Source organism: Odocoileus virginianus, chromosome 34 (genome assembly GCF_023699985.2).
Source record: "Odocoileus virginianus isolate 20LAN1187 ecotype Illinois chromosome 34, Ovbor_1.2, whole genome shotgun sequence".
Taxonomy (NCBI): Eukaryota; Metazoa; Chordata; class Mammalia; order Artiodactyla; family Cervidae; genus Odocoileus; species Odocoileus virginianus.
This window is the reverse complement of record NC_069707.1, coordinates 28861872-28887833: the sequence shown is the minus strand read 5'-3', so window position 1 is coordinate 28887833 and position 25962 is coordinate 28861872. Positions and strand designations below refer to the sequence as shown.

Genomic DNA, 25962 nt, shown 5'->3' with positions numbered 1-25962 from the left:
CTGGGAGCGGATGTTAAGGACAGAGCTATGAGTTTTTTCACCTAAAAAATCTAAATTCATTCACCTGTTTCTTAATGGTCCCAAGTACCTAACAAAAGGAAGCCTCTCTCGCCTTCCCTTCCTCGGTCGGTTTCTGAGTCAGTGCAAGCAGTGACGGATGACCAGCCTGAAGCACACCGTAAAAATAGTTATTATGTAAGGTAGTAGCCACTTGGCTTTACTCAGATCATCCCAAACCCATTTCCCTCCCCTGTTTCAAATCTTCCAGAATAAAAAGACACTAGAAACATGTGCTCTGGTTAAATATAGTGCACTGAAGACCTGAATTAATGACTCCCCACCAGGAAGCTCTACCAAATGACAATGAGTGTCGAAACAGGGGCATAAATATACAAGTCAGAGAGGATAAAAAACAACAGGTGTGAGACATTCACCAAAAATCTAAGTCACTTATTCAACAAATATTTATGGAATTTCTCAGGCAAGACACAGTTCAAAACTATACATAACTTTAAATATATAATTTTCAAATTACTGGCAGGGCAATATCATCTTGGATATCCCCAAAGTCCTAAGAAAATGGCCTGTTTCAGACTCTTCTCTAAATCTTCATAAACATAATCTTATTTCTCTAAATCTAAAATGTCCTTTTTTTCACATTTTTACATTTTACATCAGGATACATCTTTCACAATGTCTGATTGTTTTCTTTCTTTGAAAATTGCTATTAAATCCATATAGCCATACAGTTGATGATATAATAAAATAAAGGAAGAAAGCAAAAGTTTCAGAAAGAATTCCCTAGCGTTAGAGTTGAAATTAGAGATGAAACAACAGGTAGGTGTTCAACATCCTCACAAACTTTGTCCACTTTTCACAGGCACATCAGCAGCACATGCTTGACTGTGGCTCATGGGTGGGTACATGTCTAAACCACTCCATGGTGGGAACTCCCTTTATCTCTAGCATCTAACCCAATGCCCAGCATGTGGTAGGTGCTCAAGAAATACTTGGAAAATCCATGTAAGAACATGAATCAGCATCCTGACACGATCTTACCTCTGGCCCTTTGATGTGACTATGGTCACCCACTGCACATCTCTGGGTCTGTTTGCTTAGCTACAAAATGAGTTTGGATAAGCTCAGCTGTAGGCTCCTTCCAGCTGTAACTATCTCTGAGTAGGACGTCATTAGGATGTGGCAGATGGGAAACTACAGTGATTTTTTTTCAACTTTTTATTTTGTATTGTTGTAGAGCCAGTTAATGATGCTGTGATAGTTTTGGGTGAACAGAGAAGGGACTCAGCCATACATACATGTAGCCATTCTCCCACAAATCCGCCTCCCATCCAGGCTGCATATAACCCTGAGCAGAGTTCCATGTACTATACAGTAGGTTGTTCATCCATTTAAAATATAGCTGTGTGTATATGACCATCCCAAGCTCCCTAACTATCTCCTTCCCTGGCAACCATCAGTTCATTTTCTAAGCCTGTGAGTCTCTTTCTGTTTTGTAAGTAAGTTCATTTTTATCATTTCTTTTCAGATTCCACATATAAGAGATGTCATATGATGTTTCTTCTTCTCTGACTTACTTCTCTCAGTATGACACTGTCTAGAGACTACAGTGATTTTAGAGGAGAGCTTACTTGACATGCGCATTGGTCATGAAGGCAATGTATGTGATAAATGTTATGGGCTGAACGTATGCCTCCCCTCCCATTTATGTGCTGAGCTCCTAATTCTCAGTGCCTCAGGATGTGTCAATATTTGTAAACAGAAACTTTAAAGGGATAACTAAGGTTAAATGAGGTCATCCCCGTAGATACTAATCCAATAGGACCTGTGTCTCTATAAGAAGAAGAGATGAGGACACACACACACACAGAGATCACGTGAAGACCCAGGCAGAAGATGACCAGCTATAAGCCAAGGTCTTAGAAGGAACCAACCTTGCCAACACCTGGTTCTCAGACTTCCAGCCTCCAAAATTGTGAGAAAATTAATTTTTGATGTTTAACACAATCCGTGGCTCTTTGTTACAGTGGCCCTAGCAAACTAATACAGTAATATTTGCTAAACATTAATTGTATAGGAAGGGAAAAGTGCTTCCCACACTTTGGGACTTCTCCCATCTCTGTCCCCACACCTCACAACTGGGGCTTAAATGGGAGTCCTTCTATTCCAAGGAACTCAACAACACTCCATTGTGGCACTTGAAAACTACTTGACATTTGGAGGTTCTCTTTGTGTCTTATAGCTAATTTGTATAACTTTACTTAAGTCAACAGGCAGCTGTTTCATCATGCAAAAGTTTTAGACAACTTTTACCTAACACTGTTATAGAAAATTCATAACGTAGAACTGGAGGTGGCAAATTATGGCCCCTGGTCAAATCTGCCTGTTTTAGTAAATACAGTTTTCTTGGAACACAGCTGTGCCCTTTTGTTTACATATGGTCTCTGGCTGATTTCCTACTACAATGGCAGAATTTAGGAGAGGTAAGAGACACCATGTGGCCTGCAAACCCTGAAATATTTATTATTAGGTCCTTTGCAGAAAAGTTCAGCTCTTGAGAAAAGTAATCAAAAATCACAGTAGCAGTTCCTTTTTTTTTTTTTTTTTTTTTTGCTGCGCCACACAGCTTGTAGAATTTAGTTCCTCTGACCAGGGATCAAACCCAGGCCCCAGAAGTGAAAATGCAGAGTCTTAACCACTGGACCAGCAGGGAATTCTCAGCAATTCTATTATTAGTGGTGAAGATAATGGATTTTGCTTCAGTTGAACAAATTGAGTTTATAATAACTTCTTTATTTCTGGACCCTTTGGTTGGGTGTGCCGAGACTGCTTTTGTCTGGGGGTTGAGAACATTCAGTAGGTTAAACTACATATAATTGCCAATATTTGACTGAGTTTGACCTATAACTATGGCAACTCATGTGACTCAATCTAAAACTTCAACCTTCTTCAGTGCACCCAGTTTCAATTCCTCTTTCCCTTCCTAGTCTTCCAACTATTTCAGTGGTTCTCAAGCTTGACTACATAGTACAATCACCTGGAGGACTTTTAAAACATTATTGCCCAGGTCACAGGCAGAACTAGTTGAAACAGAGCTTCTAAAAGAGGAGCCCGGTGTTCAGTACCTTTGGGAAACACCCCAGCATGACTCCAATGTGCCTGAGCACATTGAGTTAGGCTTTAGCAGCTCAGAGTTACTAAGGGCTGTTGGCAATACCCAGATGCTGGGCATTAAGGACTCCTTCCACTGAGATAGAAGAATCAGGGCAATGGAATGAATGACTGATGTCATCACCACACAAACCTGAACCTGAGTTAAATCACCTGAAGGGCTTGTGAAAAAACAGATGCTATGCCCAACACCCAGAGTTTCTGATTTCTAGGTCTGGAGCCAGGCCCAAGAATTTGTATTTCTAACAAGGTCCCAGATGATACTGATGCTTTTGGTTCAGGATTCACACTTTGAGAACCACTAGACCATTACAGGGAATTCCTTGGTGGCTCAGCGGTAAAGAACTCGCCTGCCGACTCAGGAGATGCAGGTTCGACCCTTGGGTTGGAAAGATCCCCTGCAGAAGGAAATGGCAACCCACTCTAGTATTCTTGCCTGGAGAATCACACAGACAGAGGAGCCTGGAGAGCTACAGTTCATAGGGTCACAGAGTCAGACATGACGGAGGCGACTGAGCACATACTATTACTATCTACTGTGACACAAAGCCTGGGTTGTGGTAAGTCCTTCGTGAATGCTTGCTAAACCAGATAAACGGAGAATGGTGACAGAAAGTACAGTTGATGTTTTTTCTCTGTGCTAGAGGCTAGAGATATAGCAATGAACAAGTTAAAAGGCCTCTGTCCTCATGGAGCTTCCGCTCTAGGGAAAATACAGATCTTCAAGGGCAAAGATGAGTACTACAAAGAAAAACACGGGCTACTGAAGCAGCACACAGGAATTCTCTGCGTAATGGTTTCTGGACCTCTGAAAACCCCTGTTAAATTCCATGTTGCCAAGTTCTGTCATCCCGAGGTCAGCTGGAAGAGATACAAGAACACAACACTCACTCGGGAAAACAGATGGAGAGGGGGAGAAAGTCAGAGAAAGAGAACAAAAATGAAAGAGAACTGGTGGATAAATTTTTTAAAAGAGCAAAAAAATGTATTTGACCAGGAGTCAGATCTAGGTTCCTACTTTGGTCTTGTTCCCACTGTATTAGTCAGCTCAGCCTGCCATAACAAAACGCCACAGACGAGATGGCTTAACAGAAATTTATTTTGTTTGAAGTCTAGAGGCTCCTCACAGTCTGGAGGCTGAAAGTCTGAGATCAGGGTGCCAGCATGGTCAGGATCTGGAGAAGGTCCTCTTCCCGCCTTGTCAGTGGCCACCTTCTCATGGATCCTTCCAAGGCCCTTCAGTGTATGCACAGGAAGAGAACAACAGTTCTGTTTATCTTCCTCTTCTGAAAAGGCCACCAAACCTGTCAGATTCAGACCCTATTCTGATGACTTCATTTGGCCTTAATTCACTCCTAAGAACTCTGTCTGCAAATACAGTCACAAGGGGGTTTAGGGCTTCAACAGATAAATTTTATATAAACTTTGAGTGGACATGATTCAATCTATAGCAACCACTGACTCCAAATATAGGTTTATAATAAACCATAAAATTATATTATCTCTAATATATCTGAGATCCTAATACTTCCTAGAAGGAAAAACACAGAGGTGTGAGTGATACGGCTCATTTCTCTGCTCCTCTCACACACAAAGATCTTCTGGAATGCTTAGAATGAGAGATGGTCATCATTTTTCAGTTGTCTGAGCTGCTTAAGACTATAAAGACTAGAGATTACCTTCCCTGGTGGTCCAGGAGCTAAGACTCTGCACTTCCAATGCAGGGGGCCCGGGTCTGATCCCTGGTCAGGAAACTAGATCCCCCCGAGCTACAAATAAGACCTGGTGTAGCCATATAAAGAAATAAATATTTTTTAAAAGACAACATTCAGACTCAGATGCTTCAGAGAGCTAGATGGTTATGGGACGTCAAGGCAGTTGTGATGGCCCAATTGCCCTAAGTAGCCTTCCATTCCCAAGGTTCAGTGGCTATTCTCTCCCAGCCACTCTGGTTCTATAGCCCTTCCTACCATGAATGTCTCTCCAAGCCCTGGTCCACTTTTCTCACAACAGATAGAGCCTCATATTATCTCTGTAACAATAAAATGACATGATTTTTTTTGTCTTAGGCTTAATTTTTGAATTGTTTTCTGCTGTTAGCAGAAACACTCATTTTACAAGCTAGGGTCCAAGTAATCTTGCGCTTGGTGAAATCCGTAAATAACAACCACATCTATAATAACCTTAGGTCAAGAAGGATTTTCCTTACTCTTCATGCTGTAGGACAGTTTCTCGAGTTCCTCCAGAATTCCCTCTTTCTAGTCCTCTCAACACTCCCCTCTGACTGCTCCCTAGGTAAGCAGTGACATTTACTTATCTGTTTATCCCCCGAAAGGATGGTTGTGGTTTCAGTCACGGGGGGAGTCAGTGGGCTTCACAGTGGAGAAGTTCCCAGCAGCCAGGGTCACGCAGCCACAAAACTTCCCACAAGATTTACAAAAACACTCTGCATACACTGGAATTTCTGGGCCTCCCAAAGCCAGAGATTTCAAATCCATTTGTAAGACGGGTTCCCTTTGGTTCAATACTTGTATTTAGTGAATGGAACAAAGCATAAATAGCATGTTCCGGGAACAACAACAAAAAATCAGTTACCAGCCTATATGGGCATTATGGTTTTAAAACAGTAATGGATGAAGTATTTCTAGGGCCCTTCATCCAGTCTCCTGGCAGCACGTATTGACCACTTTTCCTTAACCTCCAGCTGTGTCACTCTTCTTGAGTTGCCTCTCCTCTTTTCTCCAACACTGTGCATGGTTTTTTTTTTTTTCCAGCTTTCTGTGATCAGTGATCTTTACCCTTCATCTCAGGGACCTGGCCCATTTGGCAGAGTCAGGTGTTCTGTCCTTCTATACCCTGTGATTCCATTCCTTCCGTGGCTTTTTATTTTTGTTTCTATCACTCTTGAGAAGAAAGTCCCAATGGGTAAGAAGAAAGAAAGAAAAAAAAGAAGGAAAGAAGGAAATAAAGGGAAAGAGCCAACATATGACTCAGGATTAGAGCTACAGTGAAAAAAACATCCTCTATGCCAATGGGTAGGAGTTGCATTCTTGCCAACCCTTCCTATTAGTGGGCAGGCAAGGCCTCCATTCAGACCATGTAAGTCATTTTGAAACTGACTGCAGTTGGGTCTTTTATTGGCAGCCTTCCTTCGAAGTTGGCTTTCAGATCATCAGTGGTTTTGTCTGCAGAATTTGGTGCCAAGGTGAGATGACAAACCTTTGCTCACAAAGCAATGTTCTTAACAGCGTTTTGTCCTGGGCTCCAGAACCATCCTTTTAAAGGGGACTACACAAAGATTGGTTGGAGGATGGATAAGAAAGGATAACTGAGTAGATGATATAGTAAAGCAAGTATTATAAAATGTAAATTACAGAATCAAAATGGGTGATTCCTTTAAAATGTTTTCTACTTTTCTGAATGTCTAAAATATTCACAACCCAAAAGTTGTGGGTAGGGAGATGAACATAATGTTAGCAGTGAGGTTAGCTGCAAGATTGTAGAGGCAGTTTTTAAATTAAATGTTTTATTGTTATAACAGTTATTTCTCTATTCAATATTTTCCAAATGAAAAAATGGATGTTATGGAAGAAGAAAAGTTATTAACATTTTAAAGATCTTAAATGAAACATACCATCAAATTTCAAACCACTAATCATTTATTGGGCTTCCCAAGTGGCTCGGTGGTAAAGAATCCAATGCAGTAGACACAGGTTCTATCCCTGGGTCAGTAAGATCCCCTGGAGAAGGAAATGGCAACCCACTCCAGTATTCTTGCCTGGAAATCCCATGGAGAGAGGAGCCTGGTGGGCTACAATACATGGGTTGCAAAAGAGTCAGACATGACTGAAGCAACTAAACAACAAAACAACAGCGATCATTTATTAACATGTGGGAAAAGCTTGGGTTTGGGTGTCAGATGGTAATGGGAAAATAACATACCAGTATCATTAAGCCAAGTGACTTAATTTCTCAGAGCCTTGTATCCTTGTGCATAAAATGAGCTGGGAGGGCAGGAGTGAAGAATAATGCCCACATCTTATAATTTAAAAGTTATAAATGTTACTTAGAAAAAGAAATCCACTATTAGCATCACAAAAACTAAAGTGACATTTATGTTTTTCAGATGTTTTAGACACCATCCCTCCCCTTCCCCTCCCGACCACTCAGTTTGGCTAATGCCATGTAATGTAATAGCACTGCTGGAGCCTTTGGGAAGCTTAGACATTCAGGAGACTTTTAATTAAACACTTCATTTTTCTTCTGAAGTACCTGGAGCTTACTGCACATTTAATGTTTTTTTTTCCCCCCACTTTTAGAGAAAAAAAGAGGGAAATAAAATATTGTGATGTTTAGCTGTAGTTCTTAAGTAAACTACCCAGAATCTATGTGTATCTATCACAGAAAGAAAATTTGCACTTTATTGAAACAAATGAAATATTTTTGCAAAGCTCCTGAAAGAAATCTTTGTCCCAGATCCCTATGTAATATTGCTACTAAAGAACAGGGAATGACTTGCCCTTTTAACCTGCCTCAGAAGAGAAATGGAACTATGATAGTATAACAAAGCAACTCCAAACTTAGTGTCTTTAAATAACAGCCACTATTTTTTTCCTTGGGAACCTACACTTCTGCTGATCTCAGCTGTGCTTCCTTAAGCACCTGAAATCCAGCTCTGTTTCTGGCTTTGGCTGCATGGGGTACAGGGCTTGTTCACTTGTGGTTCCAGAAAGTTCCAAAAGAGCAGGCCAGCAGGCACAGTCTCTGGAGAGCAGGCACGATGTCACCTCTTTCACATTCTATTGATCAAAGTAGGTCACAAGTTCAGCTGAGAGTCAGGAAGAGGGGAAATAGGCCCCCCATCTAGATGGGAAGAGCTACAAAGTCACATTGCAAAGGGAACCAAATAATTGTAGCCACATTTGCAATCTATCAAAGCGACCAACACATCCATCACTTTTACCCGGAAAGATGCTGCTGAAAGGGTCAGCATATCTTCCTCTTTAAAGAGGATGTGCAGTCATGAACCAAATCCTCTGTTTTAGGACTGACGATCAAAACACGAGAGCCCTGAGCTATGAAAAATCAATGTGCTCACACCTGCCAGAACGGCTACTGTCAGAAAGACAAGGAATAGGTATTGGCAAGAATGCGGAGAATAGAGAACTCAAGTGCGCTGTTGGTGGGAATGTAAATTGGTGAAACCACTGTAAAAAAAAAAACCCAGCATGGAAGTTCCTCACAAAATTAAAAGTAGAGCTATCATATGATCCAGAAATTTTACTCTTGGATATAAATCCCAAGAAAATGAAAACACTAATATGAAGATACATGTCCCATCACTTCATGGGAAATAGATGGGGAAACAGTGTCAGACTTTATTTTTGGGGGCTCCAAAATCACTGCAGATGGTGACTGCAGCCATGAAATTAAGACTCTTACTCCTTGGAAGGAAAGTTATGACCAACCTAGGTAGCCTATTAAAAAGCAGAGACATTATTTGTCAACAAAGGTTCGCCTAGTGAAGGTTATGGTTTTTCCAGTGGTCATGTATGGATGTGAGAGTTGGGCAGTGAAGAAAGCTGAGCACTGAAGAATTGATGCTTTTGAACTGTGGTGTTGGAGAAGACTCTTGAGAGTCCCTTGGACTGCAAGGAGACCCAACCAGTTCATGCTAAAGGAGATCAGTCCTGGGTGTTCATTGGAAGGACTGATGTTGAAGCTGAAACTCCAATACTTTGGCCACCTCATGCGAAGAGTTGACTCATTGGAAAAGACCCTGATGCTGGGAGGGATTGGGGCAGGAGAAGGGGACGACAGAGGATGAGATGGCTGGATGGCATCACCGACTCAATGGACATGAATTTGAGTAAACTCCAGGAGTTGGTGATGGACAGGGAGGCCTGGTGTCCTGCGGTTCATGGGGTGGCAAAGAGTCACACATGACTAAGCAACTGAACTGAACTGAACTGAACTCCAGTATTCACAGCAGCATTACGCAGTTATCAAGATATGAAAGAAAGTTAACTGTCCATGAACCAATGAATGGATAAAAAAGATGTGGTGTGTGTGTATATATATATATATATATATAAATATGGAATTTTACTCAGCCATAAAAGAGAATGAAATTTTACCATTTGTGACAACATGGATAGACCTGGAGAGTATTATGTTTAGTGAAACAAGTCAGACAGAAAAAGACAAATAATGTGTGTTTTTCTCTTGTATGTAGGATCTGAAAAATAAAACAAATGTACAAATATAGCAAAACAGAAGCAGACATAGAGATCAAACTAGCTGTTACCAGAGGGGAGAGGACTAGGGGGACAGACAAGATTGGTGAAGGGGATTAAGAGATAACAAACTACTTTGTGTAAAATGAGTAAGATACAAGGACATAATGTATACCCCAAGGACTATAGATAATATTTTATAATTACATTATATTGAATATAATCTATAGAAATATCAAATCACTATGTTGTACACCTAAAACTATGATACTATTGAAAGTCAACTATACTTCAATTAAAAAACAATGTGATGATATCTGGATATTTTATATTACTTTAGACAGAGATTAATAAGCAATAGATAGCTTTATGGCTAGTCTCTGAGTCTCCTGATTTCACAAAATCGATGTCTTATTGTCATGGTTTATCTTTTAATAATCAAAATTAGATCTAATGCAGAAAATAGGATTATACCTGAATTAGACACAAAAGTTATCTTTAATAGTTTGCCAGCACATTAGCATATATGTTATGGGGTACTCCATCAGGGTCTTGAAAAATGGTTTTTCCCCAGGTGAGATTGTGAAAGGCCTGGGATGCCTGTTCTCCACAGGCCTCATCTCATGAGCAGTATTCTCATGGAATCTTCTGGATTGCTTTAACTGGAAACAATCTTTCTCCCCTCCCATGCAAAGCATTTTATATCCCTTTTAAGACAAATTTTTCTATTATCTTTTACATACATAGTTCTTCCTCACGAGATCTGTCACATCTTTTTGTATTCATCTTTGAGTCTCTCACAGCACTTTATAACATACCTCCTTGATATTAGAGCATATGCGTGCGTTCTATTGCTTCATTCATGTCTGACTCCTGCGACCCTATGTAGCCCACCAGGTTCCTCTGTCCATGGGATTCTCCAGACAAGAATGCTGGAGTGGATTGCCCTGCCCTTTGCCAGGGGGTCTCCCTGACCCAGGGATTGAACCCATGCCTCCTATGTTTCCTGCCTTGCGGGCGGGTTCTTTACCCACAGAGCCACCATGCAAGACTGCTATTTAGTTGTACTGGGCATTCATGGCTGGTATCCATTCTGATTGCTCAGTAGCCATGCTGTATCATTGATACACACACACATTTAATTAAAGAATCTGTGGGCATTGAATGCATCATTATAAGGGATTATCTACTCCAAAATGCCTTTCTATTAAAACATAACTAGATCCTATATAAATTTATACAAATATAACTTTTAAAGAATTTTTTAGCTTCACAAGAAAGTAAATGAAATCTCTAAACCCTCCGCAAAACTCAAAGAAGACATAAATAAGATGAAGAAGCATAGCAGGCAAAAATCCAGTGAGCCACAAATAACTCCAAAAGCTGAGGTTGTCCTGTGGGAAACTACACATCCCAGCTGTGAAAGTTTCCACATTAATCCAAGACCCTCAAAGAGGCTAAAGTGCTTCTAAGTCGGTAGCCATGGTGGACAGAATTCCAAAGACGACCTCTCCCTCAGGACATCTGTGCCCTAGCTGTTCAATCGCACCCTAGCTGTTCAATCGCACGTTCACCTAGGTGTTCCTCTGAAAGAATTTTGCAGGCTGCCATGAAAGCCCCAAGTCAGAGATTGGTTGGCTGGACTCAGACAGGTAACCCTTTTAAAAGCAGAGAATGTTTCTCCAGAAAGTAGCAAAACAGGAAGTCAGAAAATGTGATGGGGATTTACACTCCTTGTTGGCTTTGCAGATAGAGCAGGGCCTCACGCCAGGGTCAGAGAGAAGTCGCTGGAAGCTGAGAAAGGCCTCCACTTGACAGCCAGCAAGGAAATGAGGACCCCCAAGCAACTGAATTCTGCCAACAGCCTGGATGTGCTTGGAAGCAGATTCTCCCCCAGAACCCCCAGATAAAGCTGAGTTGGGCCAACACCTTGACTTCAGCCTGTGTGTGAGGCCCTAAGCAGAGAACTCAGTCAGAACCTCCTCAACTGCTGACCGCATAACTGTGAGCTAATAATTAGGCGTTGCTTGAGGTTGCTAAGCTTGTGGTAATCTGTTGTACAGCAACATATGACTCTGTCATTTAAAGGTGTGAAGTTTAAAGAGGACAGGGAATATGAGTACTCTGTTCTTGAGAACTGGTTATAAGGAACACTGTCATCAGGCAAAACCAAGTTTCAGTTAAGGCGCAGAGGTGGAGGCAACCTTAACGTTTGCCATATGCGTGTCAAAATGAGAAGATGATGTGTTCAACAGAAAGATGCTGACGGGCACCATTATCAAGTGTAGGGTCTGACTTGCTCTCCTTTCTTTTTTTTTCTCTTTCTTCCTTTTGTAAAATCGAGGGATAGGCAAATATAAGTATGCTTATTATAAAGATGTTTTTTTTTTTTAAAGGGCTTACCTGTCTGGGTCCAGCCCACCAATAGAATCTCTGACTCGGGGCTTTAATGGCAGCCTGCAAAAGTTTTTCTTTTTTTATCCTTTCAGTTTTATTGAGATGTAATTGACACACAGCACTTCAGCATAGCAATTTGACTTCCATACATCATGAAATGATACCTCAATAAGTTCAGTGAACACCCATTTATCTCATATAGATATATAAAAGAAAAATAAAAATATTTTTTCTTATGGTAAGAATGCCTAGGATTTACTCTCAACAATTTTCCCACATAACATACAGCATATTATAATATTTAATATGTTGTATAAGACATCGTTAGTACCTATTTATCTCCTAAATGGAAGTCTGTACATTTTGGCTCCCTTCATCCAATTCACCCTCTCCACCACCCCAAAGATGGGTTTTCATAAAGCAGAAGATAACACAGTCAGAGGGAAATAAAGTTTCCCAGGTCCCCAGAAGTTCCCCAACTTTTGTTGGGAAACAATTTAGGGACATTTACCTACAACTGTAGAAGATGACTGCCATCTTAGAGTGAAGATTCTGCCAAGCATGAAGAACTCCTTTGTCCCCTCTCCTGCCTGCCCAGCTTACCAAGGTCAAGAAACTAGCGCAAAATGATCCCAGAACATTCTTGAGTGTTTTCTGGAAGACGATGGGATTTCAAGGTAAACGTCCCAAGGGAATGCCTTCGTAGACTCAGCTTCCGGCTGATCTGACATCCACACCCAGAGGGGCTCCTGTGACAGAGGGGTGCCTTGGAGGGCTCAGAGAAAACAGTATGAGGGGCATCTGAGCACAGGGCCAGGACTGAAACAAACCTGCAGGTATTTCCTGGATGCTGACATTATGGGCCTGAGAATGTTAGGCTACTTCCTCTTCCTAACACAATGTACTGTGTGTAGCATGGGGACAGGGCTGCTGACAGGTGCAGAGCAGGGAGAAGGCAGGAGCTTGCCCAACTGTCCTGAGAAGAATTTTTTTTTCATTTGGACACATGGCAGAACTGATAAAATACGCAAAATCAGGTAAGTGAATTATGGAGCATAAGTTGTAATTTCACTTATCTTGCAGCAGCATAAAATTCTATCAGAGAAGTACTATAATTACTTAGGTAATGCTCAGGGTAAGATGATAGCTCAATGATACCATCTTTCTCTGTTCTGCCCACTTGTTTTCATGACCTATTCATGGGAACATTTGCAGAGCTACAAGTAGGTGCTCCACTTGGCACATACTATTTTTTTTTTTTTTTTGCTTCCTTATTTATTGACTTTATAAGCTGTGATTTCTATATTTGTATATGTGTTTACTTGGGGGGAAATCCAAAGAGAAGAGTCCTGGTTATTGTTTTTCTCACACATGTCTAAAGGATTATCCATCAGGGCAAGCACTATTGCCAGGAGGAGTAATAAACAACCTGTGAGCATTTAACTTTCATAAACTCAGAAGTGCATGGATGACGCTGATAGAAGGTGGGGTTGAGCCATAAAGAATTCATGACTGTGGCTGTGAACCCCTGAAATTATGTACGATGTCTGGAGTAACTGGTGCTTCCCATGGAGAGGGGCTTTAGCCTTTGAGGGTTCTTCTGCCTGGATGATATTAGTTGAGATTTTCTTTGTGCAAATGACAAGGGTGGAATAAACGATCTGAACCACAGCTTCTATCTCAAACACACCTTGGAAGTTTCCGAGATGCCTCCAGGACACCTGGCGGTGGAGACTGTAGCCTTTCAGTGTTGTCTTCCCAACTTCCGTGGGTCAGTGTCAGGCTTATCCTGACAAGTTTCCTACCTCCCAACCCCATGTGTGAACATCTCAGGGAGAGAAACTCATGGGCCCCACGGGAGTCCATGCTGACTTGGGCCAGGTTTGCTAGGAGCAGAGCCTGTGAAGTGGCTCTATGTTCAAGTCACTTATAATGAAAGTGCCCTCAGGACGAAAGGACAGAGGGAGCAGGACAGCGACAAGGAAGGAAGCCAAACAAGGGTACAATTTCAGACAAAATTCCAGCTTTAGCCAGATCCTAAGGGGAACCTCTGGAGTGCAAATGGCATTCAAGGTTTATCCAGACATAGGGCAAGTTTATGGCTCTTTTAAATTCGCACAACAGCTGGTCATTGGCTAAAAGCCACCCCATTTCAGACGCTTCTGAGTCTCTGCAATTTCTTGCAGATGTATGAAAGCAAAGTATCTCCACTAGCCCCATACAGGCCTTAGAAGAGAATCACAGATGCAAGCTCTCAGAGGCAAAGTGCACCAAAGCCAGGCAATGGGCACACAAAAATAGATTCCAGAGAGGATCGGTGCAAAGTTCCAAGAATTTCTGTTACATGTGGCTTTCCCGGCATGAAGCACTGCATTCAGTGTCTTGGGTTGGATGCATCTTCGTTTGATTCAGGGACTTTCTCTTAAGCAGTCACTGTGGTCACGTGTATGAGGTTACATAAATGCTGTCTGCTGCTACTTAGAGCTCGCGATCAGAGATGGGGGAAAGAACGTGTGTGCATGCTAAGTTGCTTCAGTCATGTCCAACTCTTTGCGACCCCATGGACTATAGCCCACCAGGTTCCTCTGTCCATGGTGATTCTCCCGGCAAGAATACTGGAATGGGTTGCCATGCCCTCCTCCAGGGGATATTTCTAACCCAGGGATCGAACCCAGGTCTCCCGCATTGCAGACAGATTCTTTATGTGGGAGCCACCAGGTAAGCCCAGGAAGATGGTATTATAAAGGATGCAACAATCTTTTCTTTATAATACTTGTTCCTTTAAATAACAATTACTTGTAGAGATGTCATTTAGAATGAAGAGTTTCTAATGGAAAGAAAAAACTCTGAAAATTGTCAAAAACATTCATAAATAAAATGTACTTAAACTCATAGTGATGTTTGAATAAAGACAGATTTCTGGAGACTTGATGTGGCATATTATTTTTGTTATCTTGACCTACATTTCAGGAAATAAAACATGCCTGAAATTTGTTGCTGAGGGTATTTTATTTCTTAGAAAATGATGTTTGGAGCTAAGAGGGTATCACCACCTTTCTGATTTTAAAAAAGGCAATTTTGAAGTTGGAAAATAAAGGCCACTATTAGGACTTATCCCTGGTAGCTTGGACGGTAAAGCGTCTGCCTACAATGCAGGAGACCTGGGTTCGTTCCCTGGGTTGGGAAGATCCCCTGGAGAAGGAAATGGCAACCCACTCCAGTATTCATGCCTGGAAAATCCCATGGACCGAGGAGCCTGGTGGGCTACAGTCCATGAGGTCGCAGAGAGTCGGATACGACTGAGCAACTTCTCTTCCTCTCTTCTATTATGACTTACTACCGATTTCAAGAGTATACATTTCAAAACAAAATATTGCAGAATATCACAAAGTAAATGTTTCTTCAGCTTATTTAAAAATCTGTACTAAGGCAACTGCAATGAAAAAGATTCATTGAGAACTTGTGTAAGATTCCTGCAGAACACATCAAACACTCTAGAAATCTGACAGATGCTTGGATTTTATTGACAGTTTTCACAGGATTATATAAGCTTCTTTCTAGTTTATAAAATGCAAGGCCAGGCTCCGGATGACACTGCTGACACAAAGGGAAACTCAATGAACTTGCAGAAAAATACCAAGATCCAAGAGTCTGGTTAGGTACCCATGGTTCGGCTAAGTCTGTTTACTGGTTTATTCTTGCTCTCCTGGATCCTAGATTTGTCAGTGCCCTTTCTACTTTTCAAGGCTAACTCAGTGCCCTTGGACCTGATTCTTTACATTTTCCTTGAATATGGATCTGGAATCCTCTCCTTAGCTGTACTTTATATTGGCTTCTTAGTTCATGTCTTCTTCAGGTTGTTCAGAGTAAAAATATTCCCTTAACCCAGTTCAATTCAGGTCATCTGTTACTAAAATACCCTAGTCGTCACATGCCACTTTATCTCAAGGATTGCAAGAAAGAATTTCTCAGGTGTAAAGAAATTCCAGCATGATGATTTTAAGTCTGATAATATAATTTTATTTTTGGTTGTCTTGGGTCTTCATTGCTGTGAGGGCTTTTCTCTAGTTACAGTGAGCTGGGTCTACTTTCTAGTTGTAGTGCACAGGCTTCTGATTGTGGTGGCATCTTTTGTTGCCGAGAATGGGCTCTGGGGCGCACAGGCTTTCATAGCTGCAGGTCTTGGACTCTAGAGCACGGGCTCAATAATTGTGGCACAGAGCCTTAGTTGCCCCATGGCATGTGGATTCTTCCCGGACCAGGGATCGAACCTGAGTCTCCTATGTTGGCAGGCAGATTCTCTGCCACTGAGCCACACGAGAAGTCCTGATAATATATTTTAAACTTTTCTTTCAAAGAAGGGCCAGGTAAAAGTATCAGAGAAAATTATACAAAAGAAAAAGACTAAGAAAGGGAGAAGCACTGCTCTATATTAGTCACAGTAAATACATGTGTTAAACTGGTCTGTAATAGCTTCACGGCAGTAAGAATTTAATATATCACAAGGCAGGTCTCATGAAGTGACCAAGAAGAAACAGATAGTGGGTAGTAGGTAGTGACTGGAGCATAAAATCCTTTTATATCTGAATTGTGCACTCAATAATACAGTAAAAAACTAAATATTTAATTTATGGAAAAAGAGTTTAATATTTATCAAATATCTAAATGTTGGATTGCTTTTGAAAAATATTTATTTATTTAGCTGCTCTGGGTCTTAGTTGCAGCATGCAAATCTTAGCTATGGCATGTGGGATCTAGTTCCCTGACCAGGGTTTGAACCCAGCCCCCTTGCATCTTAGACAATCGACCACTAGGAAAGTCCCTGGATTGCTTTTGACTACCTTCAAAGTAAAAGATGGAATTGAAAAACTGGAAGTCTATAGATTAAGCTAAAGAGATTTTGCAAATCTTTACATCTTCATTAAAAACACCTTCCTCAAGAAAGAGCTGTGAAAAGGTGTATAGAGCACATGTGATAAATACAGCATATTCTTTATGATTGAAAGACTTCATACAAATTGACAAGCAAGAAAAACTCCCAGTAGGTAAATAAGTTATTGAACAAGAGGAAGCATAATTAGCAAACAAAAAGACTTAAAATTATGAACCTTGCTAAAAGTTTTAAAATATACATAAAAGTAACAATTAGGATTTTTGAATGATTTAAACATACTATCAAGAGAGGCTTATGGAATTTGATACATTTATCTACCACTGCTGGCAGTGTGAATTGCTACAACCATCTTGGAAAACAAGTTAGCACTATATATAAAGAACAATAAAAATAATCATTTGTCTTCACATAGTAATCACATTTCTGATTACTATGTTATACTATGTATTACACATTTCTGTATTACTATAATTACACATTATTATGAGTTTCCACATTTCTGGAAACTTGGTGTAAAAAAAGACTAAATAAATAAGAAGCGATGGGACTTGTGATAGGTAGAAAGGAAAGAGGAAAAGAGAGTAGGAAGTTAAGTTGGAAAGAAGGAAAGGAAGAAAACACTAGGGCCTTAATTAAATTATGGAACATTGTGGCCTATGAAGTTCTATGTAACCTACAAAAGATAAGTAAAATGCTTCCTATGCAATGTTCAGTAAAAGAAAGTAGCGTATATTCTTTGGCACATATTAAACTAACTACCATACAAAAACAGAGTATATGCATCATTAACATTAAAAGGGAATTTTACATAGAGAAAATAGTTGCGATTTGTTCTTTCAAATTTTCTTTACTGTTACTTTTTATTTCCTTAACAATAGTACTAAAGCATAGGTAATGTTGAGGAGAAAGCTGATGCAATCACCAACTCTTCATTGTTCATAGAACACTTTTAATTGATCCTAGAAGTTTCTGGAATAGGGATAACAAAGAAAAAATAGATTGTTTTATTTACCTATTTTTTTAAAGCCAGGAGATGCCTAAGTGCATGGACTTTCTATATGCATATGAAAGAAAATTATTCAGGTAAATAATTGTTCACATCTCTCTGCAAGCTTCAGGAAAGCACTTGATAAAATCTTCTGAATAGAGACTGAGAATTGAGTCATTTATTGGCACTTTGTTGTATTAATCATCACCATCAAATAATAAACTATTTCTTAGTCACTCCATTGTACATGTTGCTTCACTAGCCTTTATCTGATAACAACGTACTTCACCCTAGTTACAAAGATACTTTTTCTAGAGTATGGGAAAATCTGGCCTTTTGGACAGACTTCCTCCCACCTCTCATCCATCTTTAGATTCCTCTGACTGCTTTGGTTCCCGAGTATGGTCAGAGGGGCGGGGGCATAGGGAATGACTGCCCTGTTGTAGGTTTTTCCAGCTGGTATCAGGGAACCGGCTTTCCTTTTTAATGATTAATAGCAACATGGTGGAATTTTTCTATTGTTCAGTTGTCATTTCTAAGCTTTCCATTGCTGTCAGCCTGGCAGCCAACAAAAACCCCCTCAAACAACCCCAGAAACCGCTGCTCTGGCTTGGGATCAATGGGCTGCAGTGTTTCTGAGCTGACAACTTTAGATGGAAGAGATGTCATTCACAACCATGCCTTCTTTTGCCTCCTCCACTGTGAAAACTACAAGTGCCTGTTTCCTTTTAATACCTAAGTCCAAAACTACAGCACAAGAAAGAGATTTCTATTTCCTGCCTCCCACTCCCACAGTCGCAAAGCTGTCTTTTTGACGACTTATTAAAATCTTTATAATGGAGATGTGGGTTGTTTTTCTAAGCACTCACGTTCATGGTTTTAGTATACCTTGAAAGGCCAGGTACAGTTTAGCTTTCTGACAAGAGCAAAGCTCCGGCTCTGATCTCCCAGAATGTGCTGGGCTCTGAGGGGGTGATTCTAGCAAGGAGCCCTGGAGAAAGCAGTGGTTGTTTGCTAGCAAGGTGTGATTTGCAGTTAGACTTTCATATAAATAACTACCTATGGACCTCAGTGCAGCTCTTACCTAAGACTGACAGATCATTCGCTGTTCTGCACTAAAGAGCTGATATGATTTGGCTCTTGGTAAAGAATTCACTCCCCTAATGAAACTGATATGGATAATAAACTTAGGGCAAGAAACCTGACTGTAAATACCGTGCTGCACCCAGGATTGATTAAAATCCATGTAGGCAATCATCTTTTTTTTTTCAAAAAAGATGAAAAGTTGTGTTTCATGTATGGAATACTGAATGCAATTTCTTACCTGCCTCACCAGGGCAGTTTGTTTTGTTTTTAATAAAAATGCTTTCTTTCCCTTATTCTAGTTTTTCTTACCTTATTTTATTTGTAAACATATCACAACATACCAAGTATTATAGGGAACAAGAAAAATTGCCAAATGGAATCATGACACTGAAGAGAATTAAAAGCAGTTTTAAGAAATCTTAATGAATATTGCTGTAATTTTATGATGATTAAAAACAAAATTTTTTTTCTTTTTTTTTTGTAGACTGTTACTTATGTTACACATTTTAGGAATTTATTTTGTTTTTGTTTTTTCCCATTTATTTTTATTACTTGGAGGCTAATTACTTTACATCATTGCAGTGGTTTTTGTCATACATTGAAATGAATTAGCCATGGATTTACATGTATTCCCCATCCTGGTCCCCACTCCCACCTCCCTCTCCACCCGATCCCTCTGGGTCTTCCCGGTGCACCAGGCCCGAGCACTTGTCTCATGCATCCAACCTGGGCTGGTGATCTGTAAAATTTTTTTTTCATGTGGACCATTTTTAAAGTCTGTTGAGTTTGTTACGATATTATTTCTGTTTTTTTGTTTTGGTTTTTTGGCCATGAGGTATGTGGCATCTTAGTCTCCCTATCAGGGATCGAATCCTCACCTCCTACATTAGAAAAGGAAGTCTTAATCACTGGACAGCCAGGGAAGTCCCTACTGTTGCAATTTTAGAAAAAAAGAAGTTCAGTTTGCAGGGACTGATGGCAGGATGTGCTTATGGTGTCTTGGCAGGTTTTACTGGTGGACTCTTTGGCAAGGGCTGCTGAGGCTCATCTTCATTTGAGACTCTGATAGTTGATACGTGGGCTCTCTGTGTTCCAAACTCCTGTCCTCAGAGTGATCATACTTCTACCATGCTTCCCATAAGAGAACATTAGAGAAGGGGCCACAAAAGGCAAGGATCCCCAGGATCTGCTCAGTGTTAGGGCCCATATCATGATGGATTTATTTCCTTTCTTGTTTATGCTTTTTCCTTGATGTAACTGGGCCTCAGTTTCCTCTTCTGTAAAATGGAAATCATAACCCCTCATGTGATTGCTTGGAGAAATAAAGAGCTTCCAATGAATGAATAAAGTACCTGGCACAGTTTATAGCCAGCGCAGAGCACTAAACAGGTGACAGACCAGCCCAGGTTGGATGCATGAGACAAGTGCTCAGGCCTGGGGCACTGGGAAGACCCAGAGGGACCAGGTGGAGAGGGAGGTGGGAGGGGGGACCGGGATGGGGAATACATGTAAATCCATGGCTAATTCATTTCAATGTATGACAAAAACCACTGCAATGATGTAAAGTAATTAGCCTCCAACTAATAAAAATAAATGGAAAAAAAATAAAATAAAATAAAATAAAAAAAAGAAAAAAAAAAACATAATGAAAGATTTAAGATATCATAATCTGGTTGTAATGAAACTGTGCAATGAGAAAATCTGCTTACTTCCTACATGTGATAGATACCCTTTTAGAAATCTTGAATCTATTGTGGTAGGTTCTAATACATGAATTTATTTTTAATTCATCTACCTAAATCTAATAGCCCTTGAAATAATATGAAAAATATTGAACTACATTCTATTACCAGAGCCCAAATCTCTTTTGTTTTTTAAAACTAGAATGACAGATTCCAGGAAAGCTTAAAAATACACAGAATCCTATTCATTTACTCATACATATATTCTATTTCTTCCAATTCTATCCCACAATAGTCATACTACTTTTGTGTGACTGAAGAAATAAGCGATCATCTTCCCTGATAATCTCCCTCATGTATGGTCTTGGCTCTGAATTATGAGAATTCTTTGCCAGTAAGTTTGACCTCTTTCCTCCCCTCTCGTTCTGCTAACCAAAGCTTAGTCTATATCCTCACTCGTGATTTGCAAATTTGACAGAGCCTCTGACATTTATAATATCTGACTCTTTGATGATCATCTTGATATCAAGGCTAAGCCAGATTTAAAGTAAATAACATTTGTAATTAGTGGTTCTGTGTTTTATTTTCTCCAGAAAAAATGTTCTTTGGTTCACTGTCTTTACATCTGACTTTACATTCAAATTCTCTCAACAGTTAAAACTTAACAGACAAAACTGATATAGCCACTAGGGGGAATATTACGGAGAGCTCTTAAAAAACTTTGAATGAAACTTCCATGTGAGCCAGCAATCCCACTATGGGGCATATGCCCTCAGGAAATCACAATTGAAAAAGACACATGTACCCCAATGTTCACTGCGGCACTATTTACAACAGCTAGGACACAGAAGCAACCTAGATGTCCATTGACAGATGAGTGGATAAAGAAGTTGTGGTACGTGTACACAATGGAATATTACTCAGCTATAAAAGGGATGCATTTGAGTCAGTTCTAATGAGGTGGATAGACCTAGAGCCTATTATACAGGATGAAGTCAGTCAAAAAAAGAAAGACAAATATCATATATTAATGCACATATATGGAATTTAGAAAGATGGTACTAATGATCCTATTTGCTGCAGGAAGGTAAAGGATATACAGATATAAAGAACACACTTTAGGTTACAATCAGGGAGGGAGAGGGTGGGATGACTTGAGAGAGTGTACTGAAACATGTACATTACCATATGTAAAATAGATAGCCAGTGGGAATTTGCTGTACGGTGTTGGGAACCCGAAGTCAAATCCAGTGCTCTGTGACAACCTAGAGGGCTGGGATGAGGAGGAAGGTGGGAGGGAAGTTCAGGAGAGAGGGGACATGATTCACGTTGATGTATGGCAGAAACCATCTCAATATTGTAAAGTAATTATCCTCCAATTACAAATAATAAAATAAAAAACTTAGCAGAGGGTAGGATAACAACATACCGAATGTTGAGAAGTAATTATTAAACCAATATTCTTGTTTCACTGAGCTAGTTCTAGAAAGGGAAAAGGGGTTAATTTGTATTCCCTCACCTGTATGCAGGACCCACTGTAGGCAGAGTTCTATTTTGGTGATTGTGGGAAATCACCAAAAATGTGGAAAAAATGACCCCTGCACACTGAGTGACTCATGTAAATCTTAAAAGGTGGGGACTTTCAATGTCCAGGTTCCCTATTTCTAGGTATGTCTCTGGTTGTGTCAATAAATAAGCAAATGCAGCTCCGTTTTCTCCTGTCTGTGGATGGGGAATGTTCATATGCAGTCACCACAGAGGGTTGTTCTGGAGTAAATGAAGAGTAACCATGTGTGTGTGTGTGTGTGTGTGTGTGTGTGTGAGAGAGAGAGAGAGAGAGAGAGAGAGAGAGAGAGAGAGAGACACGAGAGACACTTGATCGTGGAGCTACATAACTTCCAACTTCTTTCACTACCTCTCTGGCCTCTGGCCTTCGAATTACCTGTGGACTGCAAGGAGATCAAACCCGTCACTCCTAAAGGAAGTCAGTCCTGAATATTCATTGGAAGGACTGATGCTGAAGCTGAAGCTCCAATACTTTGGCCACCTGATGAGAAGAACTAACTCACTGAAAAAGACCCTGATGCTGGGAAAGATTGAAGGCAGGAGGAGAAGGGGACGACAGAGGATGAGATGGTTGGATGGCATCACTGACTCAATGGACATGGCTTTGAGCAAGCTCCAGGAGTTGGTGATGGACAGAGGAGCCTGGAGTCCTGTAGTACTTGAGGTCGCAAAGTCAAACACAACTGAGCGACTGAACAGAACTGATCCTGCCTTGAATCTGGGGTAGACACACAAGGGAATTAAAGGATAGGTTTGTCAATGTGTGACATATTGCAAAGAAATGTGTCAGCTGGTGAAAAGGGTTTGATCTTCTACCAGCAGCTTAGTGGGCCTGGCAGAACTTCGGGAACGGAGCCAGCAGTAGGTTCTGGCCATCAGGCCTGAGAACGTGGTGGGGACACTCCCAGCAAGCAAGCGAGGCCTCCCATAATGAAATGTGACAGTGTTCCCACTGGTGGGAGGCCCTGGGGAGAGGACGGGGAGAGCTGGTAGTTAGGGAAGGATTTGCATAATTACATTCACCTGAGGGGCTCCATTTACCCAACAATGGGTCTCATTGTGGTAAAGCCAGCAGCTGGCCACACTGTTAGAACAATGTGAGCTGTGGCCTTGTTCTTCCAAAACAAGTGCTTGGACTCTGAAAAATGACAATTAGCATTTGGAATGGTATATAGTTATTAATAGTACAAATCTTAGCATGGTGTGTAACAATTCCATATTATGGGGCATGTATTCATATGTGATACATGTATTACTTCATCCTATAGCCGAAGGATTGTATAGCACTAATTATCCCTTATCTATACTCACATTGTATACAGCTTCCTAGCATACATATAGATATATTTGAGACTTATGTGTTTAAGTCCCCATGAGCACAGTGAGATGACTCTTAAAGTAGAAGTTTTCTCCTGTTGTTTGGAAAAGAACGAGTTATTTAAGAATTTTACTGTGTGAGGCACATATTGTTTTAAATTTCGGGACAGTCTCTTTAGTTCTTTGACTCAGAAAGTGTGTCGTGGATTTGAGAGATGTTACTCAGAACTTACCGGGGCCTGATGGCCAAGGCTGTGTGCTCATCATCGGCAGAGCTCCGCGGCTGGGGGCATGTTTACCCAAGACTCCAAATAGACAGAGTGGAGATATGAAGACAGCAAACACAGTGCCAGCTTGGTTCCTGGTATTGCCCACATTTACATTAGAAAGGAAGGTGCAGGGGGGGAGGCTGGGTAGCTTTAGGGGTAATTCCTTTTATTATGCCCAGGAATTGTTCTGTCCCTCACATTTAGAGCTCAGGATGCATTTCTAAGGGGACAAGGACCCCGACAAGGGTTTGCTTCCCCAGCGTGAGTGAGTGCCAGCATGCTCAGTCACGTTCATTTAAGACCTGCCTTAACTAAGGACACATTTAAAATATCATTTTGTAAGAATAGCAGCATCTTAAATTTCTTTTTAGTGCTTTACTAAAAAGTAGGGAAATAGGAAGGACGCAGGCTCCCTCTTTTGAAACCCATCTACACCCAGCTTAATGGAAAAGGCAGGTATTAGCTTTAGCAATTTCCTCCTGACTTTCTGATCAGATATAGAAGCAAGAAGCTAACAGGATCCCAAAGCCAGGAGTAGGTCCAGGTGGCCTTGGTTCTTCCCTGTCTTTCAGAGATGGCGTCCTGATGAATGATAAACACATGATAATAATGCTTTTCGTGTCCGACTCTTTGCGACCCCATGGGCTGTAGCCCACCAGGCTCCTCCATCCATGGGATTTTCCAGGCAAGAGTACTGGAGTAGGTTGCCATTTCCTTCACCATCCTTCCACAACAGACACTAGGAATTCAAGTGAAGACACCTTGCTGCGAGGGAGAATGCTCCTTCCCAGGGAGACGATGGGAATGCAAACTGGCAGGATGCACATATGGAAGCACATACAGGAAACCTCAGGAGGGCCCATTGCTCAGGCTACCACTAGGTCTCATGACCCAGCCTTCTACCCCGGTTTCTGCACCATCCATTCCCAGCTCCAGGCTGAGCTTTCTAAAATACACACAAAAAAGTTTTAGAAAGTTGTTTAGCTTTCTAAAAAACACACTTCCTCAAAACTCTCCTGGTCCCCATAGTCTATGGCATGTGTTCATGCTCAGTTGTGTGTGACTCTTCGCGACTCCACAGACTGTAGCCCACCAGGTTCCTCTGTCCATAGGACTTTCCTGGCAAGAATACTAGAGTAGCTGTTTCCTCCTACAGGCGATCTTCCCCACCCAGGGATCGAACCTGTGTCTCCTGCATTGCCAGGCAGATTCTTTACCTCTGAGCCACCCACCTAAAGCCCCTGTCTATGGCGGTGGTCCCTAAACCTGGTGGTACATCAGGGCCATCTGGGCACAACCCCACCCCCGAACCTTCAGAAACAGAGAGAGGAAATCTTTATTTACATTTTACTTTTACTTTAGCTTTTTGAAATCAAAGAAATAACTCCAACCACAGGAAAGAACTCAAGCTTCCGTGATATATGTTTCCAAGGAAATTTCATTTTCCTCCTACACGCATCTGAGGATTCCTACGTTAAAGGGAAGGAGATTCAGAGATTTTCCTTGTTTTTTCTTTTACCTATTATCCCAGCTTTTTCCTTTAAAAAATTTTTTTAATTTATTATATATATATAATATATAATAATATATAATATATTGTATATAAAATAAAAACATATATTATATATAATGTATATATTATATATAAAAATATTTATATATATAATAAATATATATAAATAATATATAATATTTTATATATTATATTACATTGAAATATATGTGTGTGTATATTTCAATGGAATATAATTGCTTTAAATGTTGAATTAATTTCTGAAGTACAATGAAGTGAATCAACTATATGTATACTTTTTCCCTGATCAGTTTGGTGGTCTCCCTGTCCTGTATTTGTTTCAAAAGATCACCCACTCCCTGCTTTCCCCAGGGTTATCACCACCACTCGGCAGACATTAATTAGCGGATAATTAAAGCTTACCTAATGAGTGGGGAGGGCTTCCCTGGTGACTCCAGCTGTAAAGAATCCACCCGCAATGCAGAAGACCCGGGTTCAATCCGAGTGGGGAAGATCCCCTGGAGAAGTAAATGGCAGCCCACTCCAGTATTCTTGCCTGAGAAAACCCATGGACAGAGCGGCCTGGTGGGCTACAGTCCAAAGGGCTGCAAAAGAGTCAGACATGGCCTAGTAACTAAACAACAACTGAATGGGAAAGACTAAAGATAGAACAGGAAACAAGGCAATATTCCTATCAGGCACCACTGCTGCTAGAAGGACGTGGCTTTCCCACCTTTAAAGGAGTAACAGGATGTTACTGCCATCTTTATGCCCTGACCTTACCTGCTCCCTGCCCCCAGAGTGCCCTCTTCCCATCTTCTCTCC

The 25962-nt window shown here is 40.8% G+C and overlaps 1 long non-coding RNA gene across 1 annotated transcript; it reads right to left on the bottom strand.

The window, feature by feature from the left end:
* Nucleotides 1-24959: 24959 nt before the first annotated feature.
* On the bottom strand, nt 24960-25735 carry LOC139032979 (uncharacterized). The gene is made up of 2 exons (XR_011485597.1): nt 25561-25735; nt 24960-25093 (listed from the first exon to the last, which is right to left on the bottom strand). It is a non-coding gene; the product is annotated as an uncharacterized lncRNA (long non-coding RNA).
* Between the last annotated feature and the right edge of the window lie 227 nt (nt 25736-25962).